The 22,577-nt window shown below is 40.0% G+C and overlaps 1 protein-coding gene across 1 annotated transcript in view; it reads right to left on the minus strand.

Moving 5' to 3' along the window:
- The window catches only part of HPSE2 (heparanase 2 (inactive)), a 492,703-nt gene that overhangs the window by 157,815 nt on the left and 312,311 nt on the right, over positions 1 to 22,577 (minus strand). The gene's annotated exons all lie outside the window — the stretch shown is intronic.

The following is a 22,577-nucleotide window of genomic DNA, read 5'->3' on the forward strand; positions in this document are numbered from 1 at the left end:
GTGAGTCAAGAGACTGGTAGAGAGTAGGCTTTGTAGATCAGGTCAATAAGCCATCCTGCTGGACTGACCTGGAGAGCAGAGTTGGCTGTGTAACAGTGCTCAACAAGTTATCTGTCCAGTCAAGTCAGGAAACCAAGACATGAAATTCTAGAAATCTACGTTCAAAGCATACTAAATTATCATACTAAATAAATGTAACACATAGATTACATTCTTTCTTGATTTCTAACTTATCATATGCACAATAGAAAAAGTTATGTTTTTACCCAAAAGCATATTTCCAGGAACAGCAGGCTTCATAAATGTGTATTATCACAAAAACTAACAAACAAACTTACTATAGCTTTGGCCAGACCACAAGAAAGTTTAAAATCATTGTGTTTAAGTGTATTCTTTATAATTGGGTCTTGTTATATAGCTCCATAGCCTCGAAATTTTTGTATTTTATGCTCAGTAACAAGTTCAAATAATATAGGGCTGGCCTGGAATGTTCCCTCCACAGAAATGTTAAAGGTGTCCTTCAGGGAAAAAAGCAAGTATCATACAGCAATATCAGGGAAGTTGTCTCAAAAGCAATCGCTTTACCTCCAAATAAATCTGATTCACATGTAACATTTATTCACTGTCTTCCAACTAAAAGAATCTGTGTTTGGCATTAGGCTAAAAAAACAGTTGGGCACTGTCATTTCATATTGTTCTACCTAACATTTAAATATATTACCTCCCATTTCTCTTCTAATTATTCTGTGAAGTAGATGATATTTTTCCATTTTTTCAGGTGAAGACATCAAAGCTCAGAGAAATTAAATTGACTTGCTTAATACCCTGCAACTGACAAGTAGATTAGTTACAAATCTAAGATCTCTGGATTAACTTCTTACATACCACACAATATTACATAAATTAGAAAGGCAGCGGCTTAGCGGGGTGATTTTTGAAAGGGCAGCAGTTTAAAAAACTGGTGATTTGAGAAGCTCCAAGGGGCTTCAGAGAAGAGAAGAGACAAAAAGATAACATCTACAAATACTCATCAGCTTCCTTTCTCCTGAAGACACTGTTAGGTGTAGCTTCAATGATGTGTGTATGTGTGTGCCGTAGCCAGAGGAAAGAGGGTAAGCAACAGTGGCCACATGACTTGATGGTACCCAAAAAGTAGCAGGTAATTGCAGTCTGACTGAATGGAGGTAGCAACCACACTGAGTAGACAGCAAAGACCATGAGATTAAAGTTAAGAGGATTTTCCTGTTTATTTGCTAAAGTCACATCCAGCATAGCTTCCAGAAAGCTGAAATTCACCACAAAAGCAAGAGAATAGAAAGTAATTATAAACTGTTGAACACATGATGCAAAATGATATGTCAGACTCTTTAGTAGCTTTTGACAATATTCACTAAATACTTTGTATATAGATGTGCATTCATCTACTAATTAAAATTCTTAGTATAATTGTAGTAAAAATTGTTGCCCCAAAAAGATGTTCCCAGAAGTTCTTGAAAAGAGATCATGCCACCCAGTAATATTTACTGAGTCTTGAAAGGGGTAATTCACAAAAACTTAGTGGATCACGATATTTAATGTACAAACATGTGACTACCACTTCTGACAAATATGAAACCTGGGCAAAATAGGTGATCTGAGGAGGGCTGATTCTCAGACAATCACAGTATCTTTTCCATGTGTCACAAACATTTCTTGCTATAGTGATTTACTGAACACCAATCATTTAAAACACTGACCAAAGTAATGCAGAAGAGATGAGGGAAGAATCATTTTTGTCCTGGTACCACCATATCCATTCTAGTCTTCTTATTACACAAGAATAAATTAATTTATATATACTTTAGGATCATTATTCTTTTCTTTTTCAAAAACATTCTAAGAGTGATTGTGGGGTTGGCAATAGTAGTGTGATTTGAGGGTGGGTAGAAATGATGCTTAAACCCAGTTCTTAACATTGGGTCCTTTGATTTTTAATGGTCTATCAATGGTCTCCAGGGCTTACAAATAAAAAGGTTTGGAAATGTTATTAAAAGTTGTGTTTTTGTATGTATGCCTTTTTTTCTCCCAAGATCAGTAGTTTTTAGTAAAATTGTGAAAAGATTGATTCTATTTAAATATGCTTTGGGAGCAGACATTTAGACTAGCCATAAGACAACTGGTAACAGCCCCACATTCTGTATCAGGGTACCTGGGTTTCATATCTTGCTGTGGCTTCTGACGCCAGCATCCTAATGCAGCCCCCAGAGGTAATGGTCACAGTTTTCCCCAGATGGGAGACTTGGACTGTTTCTGGCTTCTGATTTTGATCACACCCAGTCACAGCTGTTGCAGGCATTTGAAGAGTGAACTAGTGAATGGGAGATCTGTTTCTCTCTGTTTGTCTCATAAATAAATAAATTTCTTTTTTTAAAATGCTTTAAAACCAAAGAAGTAGCATTAGTGTTTTGGCTCCTGTGGTAATACAAAAGGATTATGTGAAATCTCTTATAAATGGAAATTTTTTTTTTCTGATATTTTTAGTCAGTCCATAGTTGGCCCACTTGTTAGGTTGATTCAAACAGCTATCAAGTGGTAGTGTCACTGATTTTTCTGTGTTATGGCAAAATGTGGCTGTCAATGAAATGAAAATGACCCTTAGGCTACAGATAAATCACTCTCCTAAGACTGCAGGACATGCCAAAAATCTGAACAGGAAAGTCATTTTTAAAGCCCATTAAGCTAACCAAAACCTGCAAAAACATCTACATGCAAATGTTAAAGTACTTATAAGTGACTACATTTTTCATGTGATTCACATTAAATAAACATCCTATATGACAGTTGAACAAGCATTAGAAAAACTCATCACTCACAATGCAAATTAACAAACACTATAGAAAGTTTGAATTCCTGACTTCTGCAGGTGAGGTATAAGATAAGTAGTTGCTAGTGGTGTTTGCTTCAAGGTATCTTTAACTTTGTTCCTTTTACTTTATGAGATGATATAAGATGGCAGAAAAAAGCAGGGATGGTGGGGGTAGAACTGTCAGGAAACAGCTATGCACCTCTGGACCAAAATACCAGCAAAAAACCGCAGGCATACTGCCATCTAACAACAACAATATTCTGTTTAGGAAACTCCTTGATCCCAGAAACAGCCATGTAAATCTAGACAATAATGAAATTACATCCTGTATATGCACAAAACCGTCCTCTGTAACTTCTAGTGACATTATTATTTGCTGTTGTTTTTGTGCTTTTCTGGGGTCTCTAATGATATATTTGCCTCAGAAAAGACCAGGGGTTTCTGGAGGATAACGTCGTGGCGATTAGGCAGTATAAACATGGTAATATGAGTTTATTAGAACCTCTATTTTCAGCCATGATGTATTTGGGAGATGGGATAAGAGTGTTTGATTCTTTCTCATCAAAGTTAAAAGGAAAAATAAGCCTTTTTCCTAAGGAGAACACAAGTTTGTAAGCGTAAATGATTTACTGGAAAACGCTCAACCTTTTCTCTAATGACAATAGCTGAGCTCTCAATTTGTCATCAAAACATTAATCATTTCTAATTTCCTAGAGAAAAAAATTAAACTGCTTATGAAATCATACAGTGTATTACATTTTACTTTGCAAATCTTTAAATGGTGCCTCTTACTGCTATCAAGAAAGAGGTAAAATCAATAACCTGAACAGAGATTAAATTTGAAAAGTGCTCCTTGTGGAAATAATCTGAAATGGAAAGGTGGAATATATTAACTGAAATATAAAATTGGTGATGACTTTCTGAAAAGATACAATTTGCCCTTGGAAATCAGAATTCTGAGACTGGTAAATAGAATGACTGTTCTATAAGACCCTGGATTTCAGTCCCCTGTGACATTATCATCCTCTGTAATCTTAGAATCCAAACTCCTAAATGAATATAATTAACACTCCATGTAATCTGAGGAACACAATCAAACAGCACTGTTCACTGCAGAGTAAGCCTGAAAGTCAAACATACAAAGTGAGTTAATACAGCGCTCAAAGGGATCAGATGACACCAGAGACAAATGTATCAAGTTGTTGTGGCAACTAATCCAAAGTGTGGTCCAGCTGTTCCCAGTCTGTTTTCCCAACATCAGAGTTACTCACTCAAGGCAAACCATAAAAATACCTTCTTGCTCATAAAAAAGACATTCCCTGTCTTGTACACCAGATTGTTCATCTCCTCAGGCCATGAGCTGCCGCCTCTCCTCATTTGCTCTTTTCTTCTGCTCATCAGAGTAGGATTTTGGAAGAATCCTGCCAGTAATTACACTTAGATTCCCTAGTTCAACAGAAAGGCAGGTTACTTCAGCAGAGCTGAGAAGCATGTGACCCATCCACCCACAGCCACACACAGACTCGACCATCTTCCATCCATCTTCATTGAACCAGGTGTTTACAGTCAGCCTGTCTTTCTGGGCAAATGCTTTCAAAGTGCACTCAAGTGGAAGCTGACTGATTTACCTTTTCTATAAAATACATTGTAAAGTAGGTCTATTAAAAAGAACTCAAGGGGGAAATATAGTATAGTGAGGAGGGCATGGCTTCTGCTCTGTGGACAGGCCTCAGTGACATCCTGGACTGCCATGTACTCAACTTCTGGGCCCCCATGGGAGCTCACTTACCACATCTCAGTAAGACGTCAGATCTCAGGTGACACGTCTTGTTAGGATAGTACTTCTCAGACTTTTGTGTGCATGTGAAACCTCAGCAGCTTATTAACATGTAAATTCAGATTCAATAGTCTAGGGAGGGGCCAAAGAGTCTCCCTTTCTTAAAATCCTTGGCTAATACTAATTCTGCTGATGTTGGTGCCAGTGTAGCAGAAGTTTTGAAAGATTTAACTTTCTATGATGAAGTTGCAACCAAAGTTGGCACGTGAAAGCCAATATAACTTGCAGTTAACATTAGTTCTTTCATCTTCATCATTTTCATAATTTAATCCATTATATAAGACACGGTGTATGCAAGAATTTCTGTTCTTTAAGGATCTGCACTATGAGAAAGCAACACAGAATTCTAATAACATAAGATCTGCTGTTCTCTACTTCTGAAATAAAAAGGGAAACGGGAATGAAAGACGCTGGGTTGGGTGCAAATAATGGATAGTCCTCCATAAAAGAGTGTTGTTCTTTTGACAGAATCAAACTTTCAGATAAAAAACACAGAAAGTTTGATAAAAGCACCTGAAGACAGATCAGTACTCACAGCTTCTATTTAGCTTCATAGAAAATCTTAACGTAACAATTTACACCTTCCCATACTTCTTGTCAAAGAAAAATTGTCAAAGTTTTATAAGTATAAAAGTCAAGAATATATATGGAGGAAAATGGCAACTTCAAAAAGGCACCATCACAAGAATGTGCTCTATGGATCATTTTTAAAGATTCAACAACATATTGAACATTTGGAAATATAACTTCTATAATAATTAATCATCATAACCAGAATTTACTAAATTCTCATGACTGACAGTCGTGTGCTCAGTGCATCACATGTATTTTTTCTCGTAACAGTTCTGTGTGGTGGGCACTATTGTCACACCTAAGACACCCTCCTATTTCAGAGCCTTCAGTCTAGCTGCTCCCCCTGGCTGATACACACTTTGCCGGGGTACCTGCTTGATTAAGTACCTAACCTCCTCTACATCTTTTCTCAAACCTCAACTTTTAATTGATTGCTCTATTATTATTTCAGGCTATCTTTCCCCTAGTACTTCCTATATTCCAACCTATGATCTAAGATACCATATAATTTATCATCATACTTATTGTTTACCTAAACTCCCTTGAGTGTAAGCTCTATAGAGGCAGTATTTTTTGGTGTGTTTTATTAAAATTAAATAAATATGAGAAAGGCAGATATGCTGAGAAGGGACACAGAGAGAAAGATCTTTAGTTCACTGGTTCACTACCCAAGTGGACACAATGGCCAGAGCTGAGCTGACCCGAAGCCAGAAGGCAGGAGCTATCTTCTAGGTGCAGGGTCCCAAGGCTTTGGGGCCATCTTTGACTGCCTTCGCAGGCCACAAGAAGCGAGCTGGATGGGAAGTGGACAGCCAGGACACAAACTGGTGCCCATATACCCATATGGGATCCCAGTGGATGTAAGGTGAGGATTTAGCCACTACACTATCACACCAGGTCACCTTTTGTTTTTCAAATTATTTTCACTACACTAGCTCAAGAAGTTAGGGAATTGTCTGGCACAGAGTAGGCAATAAATATTATTTGAATGAATGGGCATGTGTATTACAGATACAATAACAGAACTTCAAGATAAATAAGCACTGGAGCTAAGAGTTAAAACCCAAACAGTCTGATACCCAGACTTTTGGTTTCTCTTGAAGTTGCAGGAAGGTTAGATTTAACTTTCAGCCTTCTCACCTGAACTCCAGGGTAACCTGATACAAAGAAGGGGTGACAGGGGCTGTCAAACAAGTAAGGTTCTGAAAGCAGCCCTTCTTTTTTTTTCTCACTTTTAAAAAATTTATTTATTTATTTAGTTAGTTAGTTAGTTATATATTTATTTGACAATCTTTACATAATTAGGGTAAAAAGTTTCAAGCACTACAGGAAAATGGGTAAGACAATTAGTTCCATATTGTTTCCTTCATATACCTGAAGTAAAAGGGGCTTTTAAGGGAAAAGCCCCACCCAGTCTCCCACCCACCCCAGGTCCCTGATGTGGGACATGCTCTGAGGGTCTTGCTCAAGTGGTTTTGATAGTTCAACAGTTCTGAATTGCTGCTCATCTCGCCACTCCAAGCACGATGAGGTCGTTGAAGAATCCACTGATTGACATAGTCCATCATAGAGTCTCTCCATTTGCCCAGTTTTTCGCTGCCAACATATAGCTGAGGTGGTTGATTGACTTGTTCTGTCCTCTGTCTTTTCATGGTTAGAGTTCTGAGTCTGGCAGTTCAATTGGGGAGATCCCCAAAGAAAGAAAGCAGCAATTCTAACACCCACACATTTAGTAGATGCCTATTAAAAACTGTCATGATATTCTTGAGAAACTTTAATGACCAGCAGGTATTATTTTTCTGTGGTTTAGGCTTTAAAAATTATTCCTTCGCCAACTTTCCCTCCTTGGACAGAGGAGGCACCTATAGACAAAGCTGGCAGTTAATGAACCCTCTCTCCACAGCTTTTTAAAACATTATTTACGGGATGATATTGTGGCTTAGAGGATAAAGCTGCCACCTGCATCACCTGCATACCACATGGGCACCAGTCAGCTTCGTAATAATGTGCCAGGGAAAGCAGCAGAAGATGTCTCAGGTCCTTGGCCACCTGTCACCCACATGGAGACCCTAGAAAATCTCCTGGCTCCCTCCTAGCTTTGAGCAGGCCCAGCTTTGGCTGTTGCAGCCATTTAGGGGGGTAAGCCAGTGGCTGGAAGAGCTTTCTGGCTCTTTCTGTAAACTCCCCTTTTCAAATAAATAGATAAATTTAAAAGATTTATTTATTTTTAAGGAAGACTGACAGAGAAAAGAGAGAGATCAAGAGAGAGAAAGAGAGATCTTCCATCTGATGGTTCACTCCTCAAAGGGCCACACTGTCTAGGTGAGGCAGGCTGAAGCCAGGAGTCTAGAATATCATTCGAGTCTCCAACAGGGAAGACATCTGCTGCTGTTTTCCTAGGCAAAACAGTGGTGAGTTGGATCGGAAGTGAAGCAGCTGGGGTACAAAATGGTGTTCTGGTGTGCGATACCAGCATTGCAAGCTATGGCTTAACATGGGGTCCTCCCTTCTGTATATTTGCCTTTCCTATAAAAAAAACTTTAAAAATTTCATGAAGACTTCTGGCTCTCCAGACTTACTCTTAACCTTCACGGAATACCAGAAAAATGCAATTTTGTTTATCCTATGGCTTTTAATGCTTGCTGGCCAAACACCTATGATTGGGAAACACTGTCCTCTTTGGGAAAGTGAAGTTGTAAGCTTTGCTGGAAATAATCATCAGTTTCTTAAGGCCTTATGTTACTCAACGAGCCAGGAGAAATCAATTAGCTTATGAGGCAGCATCTTCTTGGGCTAGCTGAAGGTTTGCAGTGAAACGAATACTGGGAGGGATGTGGAGAAGAGGTTCAGATGTGCACTGCCCACTAGCTGAGGGTTACTATCTGAAGAGCTGGCCACTGTGCTCCATATTTACATTTAGAGACTAGATCTAAGAGAATTAAACAAAGCAAGTCTCTTTTTCTTCCCTCCTCTAATGATATGGCTTTTGGAATTCATTACAGAGAAAATAATGTAGATATTACACAAACATTCTCTGATGGCAATACTAGAACAATCCTTTTGGATTTTATGTATTTGTGCACATTCTGAAATAAAAGATGAATAGATCATCCTCTGTCACCCAAATCAATAATGAGACATTTTCTGGGAGAGACCGAGGTAAAGGGAGAGATTATGGAAACTACATCTCTTTACAGTTATTCTGAGAGGAAAACTACAAGCAGGCCCAGGTATAAATGGTCAGGAGTCCACTGCCTGTGTCAGCTATGTATTTAACCTACAAAGACACTGAGGCTCTGTGAACTATCAAGAAACTTGTCCAAGATTATGCAGAGAGTAAATGATAAGCTTTAGATCTCAAGCCTGTTATACAGTTAAACTTACTACAGTTTTACCTTCCCAAATGCTCAGTTCAAATATAGGACTATACTATTGTAGTGATATAGGGGAAATCAGTGTGTGTGTGTGTGTGTGTGTGTATTTGGGGAAGGAGGAAGGAAAATCCCAGAGCCTATGGAACTGTATCATCAAACAATAAATTAAAAAAATTAAAATAAAATATACACATACAAACAGAGGGATATGGAAACATGTGTATATATGTTTTCTTTCCTAAACAAAAAGCTCTTTGATTATTTAACATGCTTTTAGAAAACTGTCCATTTGTGCCTCCCCCTTTATTTTTCATGTCTATATGTAGTTAATGATTTCCATCCTTATTTTCTCCTTCCAAATCCTAGGTAGCAGTCATTCATATGGGCATAGTTATGGTGCCCCCAGAATTTTCTATTACATTCTTTTATCTCTCAACCTTGAGTATGTCTTCTTTTCTTTCCTTTCCAGAAGAAAGAAAATGACCATGGCTCCCAGAAGTGTGTATTTGAGGGATAAACTCCTTGCTAGCACTAAATCCCACTCAGTGGAAAAGATTTCATCCACTTGGACTGTTTTTGGACTGATCAACATTTTATTTTTTCCATTTCTTATTATTACTGTTATTTTATGATGCAGTTCCATAGGCTATGGGATTTCCCTTACTCCCTCACCAAATCCCATCTGCATGACTCATTTCTTATATACCATTACTATAGAATAGTTCTTTATAAACAATCCTATGTCCATTGTTGTGGGCATGGACAATGGTAGAAAGTCCAGCATCCTATTGTCAAGATATAGTAAACAGTCTCATTGGGAGTCCATCTTTGATCTGGAAGTAGAGATGCATACTGCATTGTACCCTCACAGCTGGATAGGAGAGTCTCCAGTACACAGTTACTATATATCCCCTTAAGTGAAAAGTCACAAAACAAAATAAACAACAGAAAGAAAAATAGAAATTTAAAACACCATGAAGTTAAATAACATGCTATTGAATGACTAATTTGTCACTGAAGAAATGGTAAAGAAAATCAAGAACTTTCTTGAAGAAAATTATGCTACTGTATGATCCATGAGTCAGCGAAAAATTCAATGAGAAAAAATAACTGTTTTCAAGAAATGAAAACAAAAACATCAAAACTATATCTATGAAATACAGTTTCCACTGATCTTTGTTGGTGAGATGTGTCTCCTGTAGGCAAGAGATAGATGGGTTTTAATTTTTAATCCAGTCTGTTAATGTATGACTTTTGATTGATGGGTATAGGCCATTTCCATTCAAAGTTAATATGAATAGGTGCTAATTTGGTCTTCTCATTTTAACGGTGGGTTATTCAACAGTCTTCTGTTGTTATTTTCCTGGAATGTTCTTCCCATTTGCCTTTGGTTTTGGTGGTTGCTATTCCTTCTCTCTGTCAAGAGAATATCTCCAAGTATCATTTGTAGGGCAAGTCTGGAAGGGCATATTCTTTGAGCTTTTTTTTATTGTGGAAGAATTTTACTTCATCTTCAAAGACAAAGGAAAGCTTTGCTGCGTACATTATTTTGGGCCAACAATTTCTTTTAGAATCTTGAGTATGTTGCTCCATTCTCTTCTGGTTTGTAGAGTTTCCTGTGAGAGGTCAGCTGTGAGTCTGACTGCCATTCCTCCACATATGAATTGATTTTTTTCATGTGCACATTTAAGGAGCTTTCCCTTATGTCTGATTGAGGAGAGCTTGATTATTGTGTGTCATGATAAAGACTTTTTCCATCAACCCTGTTGGGAGTTCTGTGCCCCTCCTGTATTCTGTTTCTCAATTCTTTTTCCAGATTAGGGAAGTTTTCCTTTATTACTTCATTACATACATTTTTAAATACAGCTTCTCTTTCTGCACCTTCTGGAACTCCCATAACCCTGGTCTTTTAATAGGGTTTCTTAATTCCTGAATACCTTTTTTTGGCTTGACCCAACTCTGCTTTCAGCTTTTTGGTTTTTACCCATTGTGACAAGAAATATCTTCCAATTCTGAAATTTTTTCTTCTGCCTCATTCATTCTAATATGGAGACTTTCAACTGAATTTTTAATTTGCTCTACTGCATCCTTCATTCCCAATAATTTGGCTTGATTTTGTTTTAGTGCTGATATTTCCTGTGTGACATACCCCTTAAATTTCGTGAACTCCTGTATGTGCATCTCATAGTTGATAAGAGGAAGTTTTATGGTGAGTTTTCTGAATTCTGTATCCCCTAACTCATCTATGTATTCCTCAGTTAACTCTTAGGTTGGCAAAGGTTCTGCTTCTTTGCAGGGGAATCTTCTGTAATATTCATTGTGTCTTCTCTTCTGCTCTTGGTCATTGTACTTCTGGTTAGCAGATTCTCCTCCTTAGGGCTGGTTTCTAAGTTGTTTTGCACCACAGGTCTACAGTTCAATTTTACTGATTGTGGTTAGTACTGATTGCAGTCACTTGTGCCACTCCCTCTAGCTAGTTTCAGGTATGGGCTCTTGTATTAGACTTCCATATTGGTTTCTATAGCGCCAGCTCCTGGCTGACCACTCTCCACCTCCTGTGATCCTGTACTGTGACTGTGCTATTGTCTGTACAACCTTTCTCCCACTATTGGTTCAAGCAGTTCCCAGGATTAGAGCAACACCAGGTGTCCTAAATAACTTGGCTGTTGGTGGTGCTGATCTTGCCGGATCCTTTGGCCGTTAGATCTGAGGACCATATGGACTGCCAAAGTCAGTATTATTTTCCCTGTGGGACCAGTATAATGCACTGAGTTGGAAGTGAGTTTACTCTGAGCTCAGCACATGCACAGCTCATTGTTGTCCCTGCAGTCTCAAAGCCTTTGCCACACTGTACAAAATGGCACCTGATGTGCCAATGGTAAAGTTCTGGATCTGCTGGCCATTAGGTCTGGGGGCTACCTGAACCTCTTTTGGGTAGAATCTGTAGGATGTCATGTCAGTGCAATGCACTGAGCGAAAAATAAGATTGCTCCTAGCTTAGTGCATGCACAGTCCTATCCCATTTTGCCTTTGTTTCTCTATACAAAATGGCATCCAATGGGGCTACAGTGGTGGTCTGGTCTGTGAAATCCATCCTGTTCCCACACAGCCTGTTTGGAATCTGCTGTTCTTTGTTCTTGGTTGAATCAAACAAATCAGTAGGATGGGCAGTTATTTGCCTGGGTTCAACTGCTGAGCTCCTACTGAACTCCCCTTACACCTGGCTGCTTGTGGCACTCCGGCCACCAGTGGAGTTCACATCACTGGCCACAGTTGGAGCTCTGGTCACTGATCACTGATTGCCACTGGGGTATCTGGTCACTCCAAAACAAGCGAAGAAGCCTTAAAAAGTGGTTTTGTGGAATGAAAAGAGTTCTTTGAAATTCTTGATAAGACAAAGAGGATCCTGACAACCTCTTAACAGGAGGTCATATGCACAGAGCAGGGGGGTAATCCCAGAGTGGAGAAGGTGGACAGGAGGAGGTTTGTATCCCAACCCTCCTGGATCCTCACTAAGGACTATCACAATGGGCACCAAGGACTACATCCCAACTGCCAAGGAGACCACGGGGAATTTGAGTGCCTTCGGAGGCCGAGAACACTGAGGTCATCCACTTCCATTTGAATCTCCCACATGGGATGGAAGAAATCCAAATCCTTCCTCACAGGGTCTGATATCATCGGAACAATAGCCAGGAGCCCTGAGTGGTCTGCAGAAACAAAAACTCCCTTCGGGACTAGGGAGAGAAGCTTTCTCTGGTCCTTGCTGAGTTCCAACTTTGGATCCCCACCCTCTCCTGCAATGACTATCAGGGTTGCCCTAGAGCCCGCCCCCCCCCCAAAAAACAAAAAAAACAAACAAACAACAACAAAAAATTAGAATAGATAGACAGAGAACAACAAGGAAAGCTTAGAACCAGACATGAAATGGTCAGCAGGGACTCACATATACCATACTAGGTAGGACACGAAAATAAGCTACTCCTAACTGGGGTATTGAAGATTTCTCTGCACATACCTCCTAAAACTGTTCTGTGCCTCAACTGTTGACATATGCCTTGTTAAAGTTATAAACCAGTTTGGACTACCCTAAAATCTGCCAAGTTCAGTAAAAATTATGCTTCAATGCAATAAACTGCTAAATATAAAAATGAAAATAGATACAAGACAGCTGAATAGTATCCTATAGCCATTTTAAGGTGAATAGAAGCTGGTTGTATATAAACTAAAATTGAAATGTCAATGAAGTAGTCACAGGATGTGGTTAAGAACTTGCATTTTCTAACATATCAATCACTCAGTACCATGCCAATTAACCCCATAATGTTGTAAACTGTTGTTGATGTTATGTTATGGCTTTCAATTAGTTGGAACGATATTCTGCCAGCTCTGCTTTTAGACCAGAGATGGTCTCCCCAAGAAACTGTTGAACTGATCTGGACAATAAGGTGCTGGACTCTATGCATGGTACATGCTTGCAATGAAAGAAACAAGACTGGGTTCGGGCCTTGGGATCGGGGGCAAGTGCCGCTCCTCACAGTGTGGCGGCTGTGGGGGGTGCCCCTGCCGGGTCAGACCCAATGCTGGGGGCTCATGCCAAAGACACTGCCGCAAGGCAGTGAACGAGTCCTCGGCCTCCTCCAGGGCGGCCAGTGCACCATGGGGTGCCAGGCTCTGCCTGCTGGCCACCCGGCCAGGGAGCTCTGGGGTATTGATTGTCTGAATTGCTGCTTAGGTAGCTATTTGAGTCAAGGACGCTAAGTCACACTGTCTAAGGCAGAGGACAGGACAAGTGAGGGACTGAGATAAGCTGAGTCAGAGCAACCACTGGCAGGCGCATGATCTACGGCTAGGAACAGGCCCAGTTGGGGAGGCATGGGGACACCCTAACTGGGTTGAGGTTCCCACCAAGGGGCGCTTGTGCTGGAATGGGGGCTGCATTCTATCTAGGAAACAGTTGTAGTCACCCGAGGCACTGGTGTGGGCTGGGATTGGATGCACCAGGCCAGTTCAGACCCCAACACCATCTGGTGTCATGGAGAACCAGGGGGTAGATGTGGGACTGACTAGGCTGGGTCTCACTCCTCTCTTGAGCCATGTGTGAGCTGTATGTGGGTATGGACGAGCCATGGCAGGGCTGAAACATCCAACAACAAGAACCAGAATGGGGTGAAAGCCAGCCAGGAAAAGCCACTGTTCCTGCTAGGATAGGAGGTGAACTGGGTAGGGTTGGCTCAAGGACCCCCTGGCATGCGCAAAATCTGGCATTGGGAGGGGTTCTGATGGAGGAGCCTGGGCAACTCCTCTGGCAGGACACAGTCCCTGCAGGTGAGCACAAGAAGCATGATAGGAAACAGCCCAGAATAGGCCATGGAAAGTTTCCCACTGGCACACATTCAGCATGGGTCAGGAGCAGACCAGGCTGAATCAGTTCATGTCACCCACTGGCAAATCTGATCACCAGAACAGAGTGTGGGATGAGCCGGGTTTGGTCGCGACAAAACAAGTACACATTATGGAATGCCAGGGCATGGTTGCCTGTACTGGATATGAATGCAGCACCCAACCAGCACACGTGAGATCCAGGAAGGGAGGGGCAGAACCAGCAGGGGGATTAAGGGGCTGGTTCCCTGGCTGGACAGCTACTCCCACTGGAGAGCGTGGGCTGGGATAGAGACAGACTAGACTATGCAAGGCTACATCACCTGTGCGCTGCAAGTGGACTAGATCAGGGAAAAGCCAGGCTGGGCTGATTATTCCTGCTGGTGCAAGCATAAATTAGAGTGGGTGAGGGACGTTTGGGCATAGCCGCAGAAGCTGGCACTGGGAACTAATTCTGTCAAGTCAAATCACAGAACCACCTGGAGAGTGCATAAACCGGGACAGAGAGACCTGGGAGGGAAAAGGTGGGTTCCTCCTTCTTGGGTCACTATTCCCGTGGGAGGGCATGAAAACTAGAACGGGAGCTGGGATGGCTAGATAGAGAGGCACTCAACAACACCCGTGAGGGCTGGATGGTTGAGTTGGTTAGATAGAACTAAGCTTTAATACCCATTGACAAGTGACAGAGCCAAATGGGATGGGGGACAGACTGGTCTTCTGCTACACATACTGGCAAACCAGGGTAGGGGGCGGGCCTGGTGGGGGTTATTGTGGGTCGCCCCGACTAGGCTGCAGCTCCCACTGGTTGATGTAAGGGCCGAACCAGACTGGACTGCAACACCCATTGGTTCCAGTGCAACTCAGGACTGAAAACAGAACCAACCCAGCAATTGAAAGCACCAGCTGATCGGGGTGATGGACTGTGCCGGGCCCTGTGCTTGCTAGAACATACAAGAAACTAGTCTGGGAATACCTCAAAGTTTCTTTGGAGATCTCCCCAATCGAACTGCTGGACTCAGAACTCTAATCAAGAAAAGAGAGAAGACAGAGCAGATCAATCATTCATCTCAGCTATATGTTGGCAGCGAAATATGGGGCAAACGGAGACTTTATGATGGACCATATCAATCAGTGGACGACCTCATCGAGCGAAACTGGCAGCGATTCATAACCGGAGAACTATTAACACCACTCGAGCACATATCTCAGAGCATGCCCCACATCCGGGACTCGGGGTGGGCGGGAAACCGGGTGGGGCTTTTCCCTCAATATCCCCCTTTACCTCAGATACATGATGGAAACAATATGGACATAATAGTATTACCCACTTCCCTATCCCCCTGAACCTTTTTTTTTCTTTTTCTTTTTTTGACTGTAATTAACTATGTAAAGATTGTCAACAACAATACAATAAAATAAAAAACAAACAAAAAAAAGAAACAAGACTGGATTTGAACTGTAATACTGCAATAAGGTGGAGTAATCCACCATGGGGGGAGGATTTGGGGAGGGGTTGGGGAACCTCAGAGCCTATAAAACAATGTCATAAAATCAAATGCAATTGGGCCTGGCGCCATGGCCTAGCGGCTAAAGTCCTCGCCTTGAAAGCCCTGGGATCCCATATGGGCGCCGGTTCTAATCCTGGCAGCTCCACTTCCCATCCAGCTCCCTGCTTGTGGCCTGGGAAAGCAGTTGAGGAGAGCCCAAAGCATTGGCACCCTGCACCCGCGTGGGAGACCCTGAAGAGGTTCCTGGTTCCTGGCTTTGGATTGGCACAGAACTGGCCATTGCACTCACTTGGGGAATGAATCATCGGATGGAAGATCTTCCTCTCTGTGTCTCCTTCTCTCTGTATATGTGACTTTGTAATAAAAATAAATAAATATTTAAAAAAATGAAATGCAATAAAAATACAGCAGAAATGTAATTTCAACAGAGTATAGAGATGATTAAAATGATTTGCCAGAAAATGGAAGGAAAAAATAAGGAGAGAAAATATATAAAACTAAAGCAGTGTTTGAGAGTTCCAGTATCTAACTATCAGAAAGTCCAAAAAGGGAGAACAGAAGAAATGAACAGAAAAACATCTATCACAAAGGATAAAAAAAATGGAGATAAATTTCCCTAAACTGAAGAACATGAATTTCAGATTGCAAGCATCAACTTTGTCCCCACTGAACAGAACAGAGACCCCAGTGCCAACTAACTTTATCAAAGAACAATTTAAAAAAATAAAAAAGAGAACCACATGAAAAAAAATAATCACTGGAAATGAGGCAGATCTTAAAAGTATCAAGAGAGGAAAAAAACAGAGTAAACAAAAGAATTGGAAAACTTGAAATACATACAATTGGAAAACTTGTTATAAGGAAATTGAGTAAAATGGAACAAAGTGTCAAAATTTAAGGGAAATCTATGTGCATCCAAAATGTAAGTCAAGCTAATAATTCAATGTCTCAACATGTTTATCCTTCATTTATCTTTTCTCAGGAAGTTCCTGAGAGAAATGCAACACCAAAATGAAGGAGTAAACCTCATGTAAGGGCATGGATCCAACAAATAAGAGAGTTGAAAAGCAATCTAAAAATGATGGTGAAGGGCAATCCCAGGACAACAGATGTTCAGGAAGCTCAGAGCTCAACCAGCCCAGATGGGGACAGAAGGAGGAATGGCTCAGGAGATAAAGCGGATGGCTATCTGAGGTGCCTGAATATCCAGAGGGGGAGATTTGCTGCTCTGGTACAGAGGTAAGGGTAGATTAATAAGAAACTAAGCAAATGGAAAAAGGGAGTGATTAAGTCCAGGGAAAACAAAGAATTGTGAAAGACAAAATACATCATAGCACGCCATACCACATATCTCTACTATGAATCATAAATAAGCAGCATAAGAATGTGAGCAATAATAAAGACTAATAAACACTAATAATAAAGATCCAATAAAGACTTAGCATATGCAATATATACGATGGGGAAAGTAAGTAAGTTTGGACTGTGAGGGGTTAAGGAGGTACGAAAGCTAGCTCTCACCTTCCTCTCTAGTCAGAAATTACTACACATTGAATCTGGAAGAAGAATCGAGAAACAGTAGCATCTCATGGTTATTAAGAATACAGAAATACATAGAAGTAGTTAAAATTCTGAGATAGGCCCATTCTGAGATATGGGAAGGATGGAGCCAAGAACTAATGATTTTCTTTACCATAAATAAAAATGCATTATAATCTTATTACTAAAAATTAGAAATTACCAAAACCAAAAATGTGTAAAAGAATTTTTATACTTCAAGTATGAACACATTACCCAACTGATGCCTATTCATTGAGTTTATTTTTATGTTCATTTTCTACACTGCTGAAACAATACATTTTATATTTCATTTTATTCATTTAAGGAAAAGTTTTTCACCTTGTGTTCTTCATAAATTTTCACAGCAATGTGTTATTTCATAATGGTAAGATTGTTTGCTCAAGTGTAACCATTTAGACTCTTCCCCAATATTTTATCAGGAAAACTTGCAAACCTAAAGATGGAGAGAACTGTACAGTAAACAACACAGGAGTATACACACCACCTAGGACCTACAATGAACATTTTACCATCCCTGCTTTACAAATCTCCACCAGTCTGTCTATTCCTCTGTGCATCCAGGGACTCATTTTATGTTTAGAGGAATTTCAAAGTATGTTGTAGATTTTATTATACTTCATCCTAAAACGTCATCAGCTATACTATTAAATACAGCACAATTATTTAAAGTTTCTTTCGCGTAAGCAAATTTCATTTATAATGAGATACACAAATATTAGGCATTTTATTTAATGAAGATCAACAAATACATACTCCTTTGTAACCCAAATCCCTTACAAAATATACAGCATTTGTAATCATGCCATAAAATTCCCTAATGTCCCTTTCCCTTGCAATCAATATCGCCACCTGCCTCATGCACAGAAGCAGTCAATGTTCTGATTCTTTAAATCTCACAAAACTTCATAATTTGGAAAAAATAAAACGTACTTTCCTTTGCATAGGTTTTTTTTCATTCTGCATAATGATTTTGAAATTCATAATGCTCTGCCATGTATCATTAGTTTTCCTTCATTTTGCTGAATAGTATTCTATTGTCAGGCATACACTTTGTTCATGAGGAAGCGCTATTTACACTTTGGTAAATATATTTGATTGTTAATCTTAGAGTAAGTACTTAATCCTGGGATATAAAGTTCATGATTAATGCAAAACTTTTTGATTTCAGTGTAAGGAACAAGGTATTTATCATGTCCCTCCAAATTTCTGATATTCAAGTTATAATCTCTGTCTCACATGTTAGAGAAAGGAGCTGAAATCTCTGTCAACATGTTTTTTCTATTCACTACCTGTTGAATTCCTTATTTAAATAGTGGTAGTGAGGCTTGAATCACAAGCCTAACTTTCTTTATAACATATAATATGCAAGCTTCATAAACAATAAAGAAAGTCGAAAGTGTGTCACTGTAAAAATAAAAATAAAAATAACAAGGAAGGGAGGGAGTGAGAGAAGGTATGGTGAGATACATTATGTTCTTAAAAATGTACATATGAAATACAAAAAATGTTACTGCAAAAATTAAGTGTAAAAGAAAAGAAAGAAGGATGGGGATTTGAGGAAGAAAAGAAGGAAGGGAGGCAAGTATGGTTCTCATTATTTTTATCTACGAAATACATGCTATGTTATCTTTGTGTTAGTAAATATTTTTTTTAAATGTTATCTCAAAAATAAACATTAAGTAAATAAAAAAGAAGAGACATTTTCAGGTTTCCAGCTGTTGTTTGGGCCCCAAAGCGATCCACGAATACAAATATTTTAGAGATCAAAGACTTCAGGGAAGTCTATATGCACAGTTGGTATTTTTCCTCCTGTACTTCCTTCTTTCTAAGATCTCTTCCCTCAAGGTCTGGCCTCTGACTCTTCCTGACACAATAAGCTAATACAACCATGTACTTCTATGTGAGTTCTAGGTAGTTCAGGATGCAACATTACTGAAGAACCATAGTGCCACATACAAGGAAATCTCGGCCAGTAGGGTTGCAGGCGTCCTCTAGAAAGAGTTCCTTCTTCTGTTTGTCCTTCTCTAGTGTTTTTTTTTTTCTTTCAATGCTTTATACGTTAAAAAAAATCACTGCTATCTATATGAGTGTTACTCTGGTAAAGCCACTCTACTATTCTTATAGTTAGATTTTATCTAAGTCTTTTTGGATTTCCTACATGGGTAGGTGGGCAGGACAAATGATTAAGTCATCTATATGTTCTCAAAATATGGTGGAATGTGGGTAGTTATTTGGCTTATCAGTTAAGACACGAGCAAAGACACATTTATTCTGCATCAGATGGCATGTCTAGGTTCAGGGCCTGGTTCTGTTCCTGCTCGCTGTGATTCGCCCTACTTATCATACCCTGAGGTAGCAGGCAATGATTCAATGTTACACGTGTGGGAGACTCAACTGTATTTTAGCTTTTCCAAGGATTGCAGGCATTTGGGAAGTGAACCAGCTGATGAGAGCTCTCTGTTTGCCTCCCTGTTTCTGCCTTTCAAACAAACAAATTTTTAAAATACAGTAATCTCAAAGCATAAGATCCCAAACCAAAACAGTCAGTTTCTTTATATATTCATAATCAGAGTTTTGGTTATTCAAAGTTTAAGTTCAAAATCTATTGCTCATCACCACTGAATTGATTCATTTAGCCATCTGTATGTCCATATAGTCACAAATGACAAATTCTATTTTTTTTTCTGATGATGACTCATGATTTTCAGACTTGAAGAAGTAGGCATTTGACTTTAATTTCTACTGAGTCCTCCTGATCAGGGTTACCTGGGCTGCTTTCATGACTACACCACGTCGTAACTTAACACCACAGTTGAAGAGATAAGTGGTAGATTCCAGGTGCTAGCTGATGTATACCAACGAGTGCTTTTCCTGGAGAAGAAGAAACCAACCTCTCTGTTCTCCTGCCCACCCCACCCCAATCCTGTGCCAGGTAGTTGTAACTGTGTGATATTTATCTGGAGACATGAACAATGCTTTAAAGAGATAATAAATAAAATGCATTTATTAAAAATTCCTCCTTCCATTATATGAAATGATGCTATGCTCATTTGATTCTACTTGTGTCATGGAGTGTGCCTGAATACAGAAGAAAATCTCTGAACTTTGTTAGTTATCACAACTGACACCATGCATTCTACACCAATAACTTTCTTATACTGATCTCACTTGTCTCCCCCTACGAATTTTGTAATTGCTTTGAGCTTCAGCCTTCAAAAAAATCCTTTTAAGATTTATGTACTTTTGGGCCTGGCACAATGGAGTAGTGGTTAAAGTCCTCGCCTTGCATGTGCCGGGATCCCATATGGGCGCTGGTTCTAATCCCGGCAGCCTTGCTTCCCATCCAGCTCCCTGCTTGTGGCCTGGGAAAGCAGTCGAGGAGAGCCCAAGGCATTGGGACCCTGCACCCGCGTGGGAGACCTGGAAGAGCTCCTGGCTTCGGATCAGTGCAGCAGCAGTCATTGTGGTCACCTGGGTAGTGAACCATCGGACGGAAGATGTTCTTCTCTCTCCCCCTCTCTGTGTATCTACCTTTCCATTAAAAATAAAATAAATCTTTTTTAAAAAAAGATTTATGTACTTTTATTGAAAAGGCAGAGTTAGGGAGATAGAAAGAGAGATGGAAAGAGAAATCTTCCATCTGCTGGTTAACTCCCCAAATGGCCACAATGGGTGAAGCTGAGCCAATCCAAAAACAGGAGCCTGGAGCAGGTCTCAGCACTTGGGCCACCTTCAGCTGCCTTCCCTGGCCTTTATCAGGGAGGTGGGATGCAAGGAAAGCATCCAGGTCTGTAACTGACGCCCTATGGAATGTCAGTGCTGCAGAATCTTAACTTGACATGCAAGACACTCCCCAAGATTCAGCCTGTTACCATGTTAACCAGATAGTACTGAGTGAGCATGTTGAACAGAATTTAAGTAAATGTACATTGCTTTGTTATCAATGCAGTTATAATTAAGATAGTAATCATTGGTATGAGACAAATTCAACTGCCACTTTTGAATTTTTTACAACTTCCTAAGTTACAGAAAAACAGAGATAAGAATAGTCCCTGCCTCATTTAATTGTCAGGAGAATCAAATATAATCAAACATACAGAGTTTGAGAACAGTTCCTGAAACATTGCTATTATTATCATCATTGTTATTGTAAAATACCTAATAGATAATTAGTATATTATTGGTAAATTAAATAAGTGGTACTTTGAAGAAAAAGAAAATTTAAAAATAAGTTATGAGGCAAAAATCATCTAAGTTATTGTAACTGCTACGGAAAAAAAAACCTAAGAAGAATTAAATGTGGGACCTATTATGGGTAATGTTATCAAGAGGTCTCTCTAATGAGATGACAGGTAAGATGAACCTTGAAAGATGAGACGATGCCAGCCAGATAGAGTGGAGAGCAAACATTCCACATACACAAAAATGCTGAGGCAGACATGTACACAAGCCCTCAAAGAACCGCAAAGTCTCCAGTGTGCTGGTGCAGAATGAGTAAGGGCAAGATGCTTCAAGTGCAACTGGAAGACAGAATCCAAACACAAAAGGCTAGAGCAGAGTTTGGTTTTTAACCTAAGTAAAAAAGCAAAGATATGGTAGGCTTTTAAGCCAAAGAACAAGATCCTCAGACATATTCAATCTATGACTCTCAAAAAACAATGAAGAAGGAAAAGAATTTCCAAAAATATTTGAAATGTGTTGTTTTGAGTCTAACAGTGCATGTAAATTCAGAGTAAAATAGCTCCCATTATGATTCAAAGTTACTTAGTGCTGACAAGGCAAAATCCTCTTCAGAAATTTAGGAAAAATTTTCATACATTTTTGCTTCTTTTGTAATCACCGTAAATCCACTATGGATAATGTAATTCACTTAAAACAGAAGGCCGACCATAGGTCTTAAGCACTAGGTGGACAGGGTTAGGATTACTGAGAGAGAGGGTCACAGCCCTGGGCTGTGGGGATCCTAAATGGGAACACGTCTGCCCAGTGAGCACAATGTTAAATGTGATACGATTTGTAAGATGGTAGGAGACACATTCTTACAGGAAAGAACAGGAATCCAGTATCATTGGAGAGACAGTGTGACGTGGACAAACATCCTAAGGAGATTGAAAGAATGTCGAACTTCATGTATCTGCTAATTAAAGGTGCCCTCAGGATTGCAGCACTTTCATGGGAATGTTCCTCTTGCAATGCTGGAGTTTATTTCCTCTCTTTCTGCAGCTTTCTTTTCTTTTTTTTTTTTTTTAAAGATTTTATTATTATTGGAAAGCCGGATATACAGAGAGGAGGAGAGACAGAGAGGAAGATCTTCCATCCGATGTTTCACTCCCCAAGTGAGCTGCAATGGGCCGGTGCGCGCCGATCCGATGCCGGGAACCAGGAACCTCTTCCAGGTCTCCCACGTGGGTGCAGGGTCCCAAATCTTTGGGCTGTCCTCAACTGCTTTCCCAGGCCACAAGCAGGGAGCTGGATGG

Source organism: Ochotona princeps, chromosome 13 (genome assembly GCF_030435755.1).
Source record: "Ochotona princeps isolate mOchPri1 chromosome 13, mOchPri1.hap1, whole genome shotgun sequence".
In the NCBI taxonomy this organism is placed as follows: Eukaryota; Metazoa; Chordata; class Mammalia; order Lagomorpha; family Ochotonidae; genus Ochotona; species Ochotona princeps.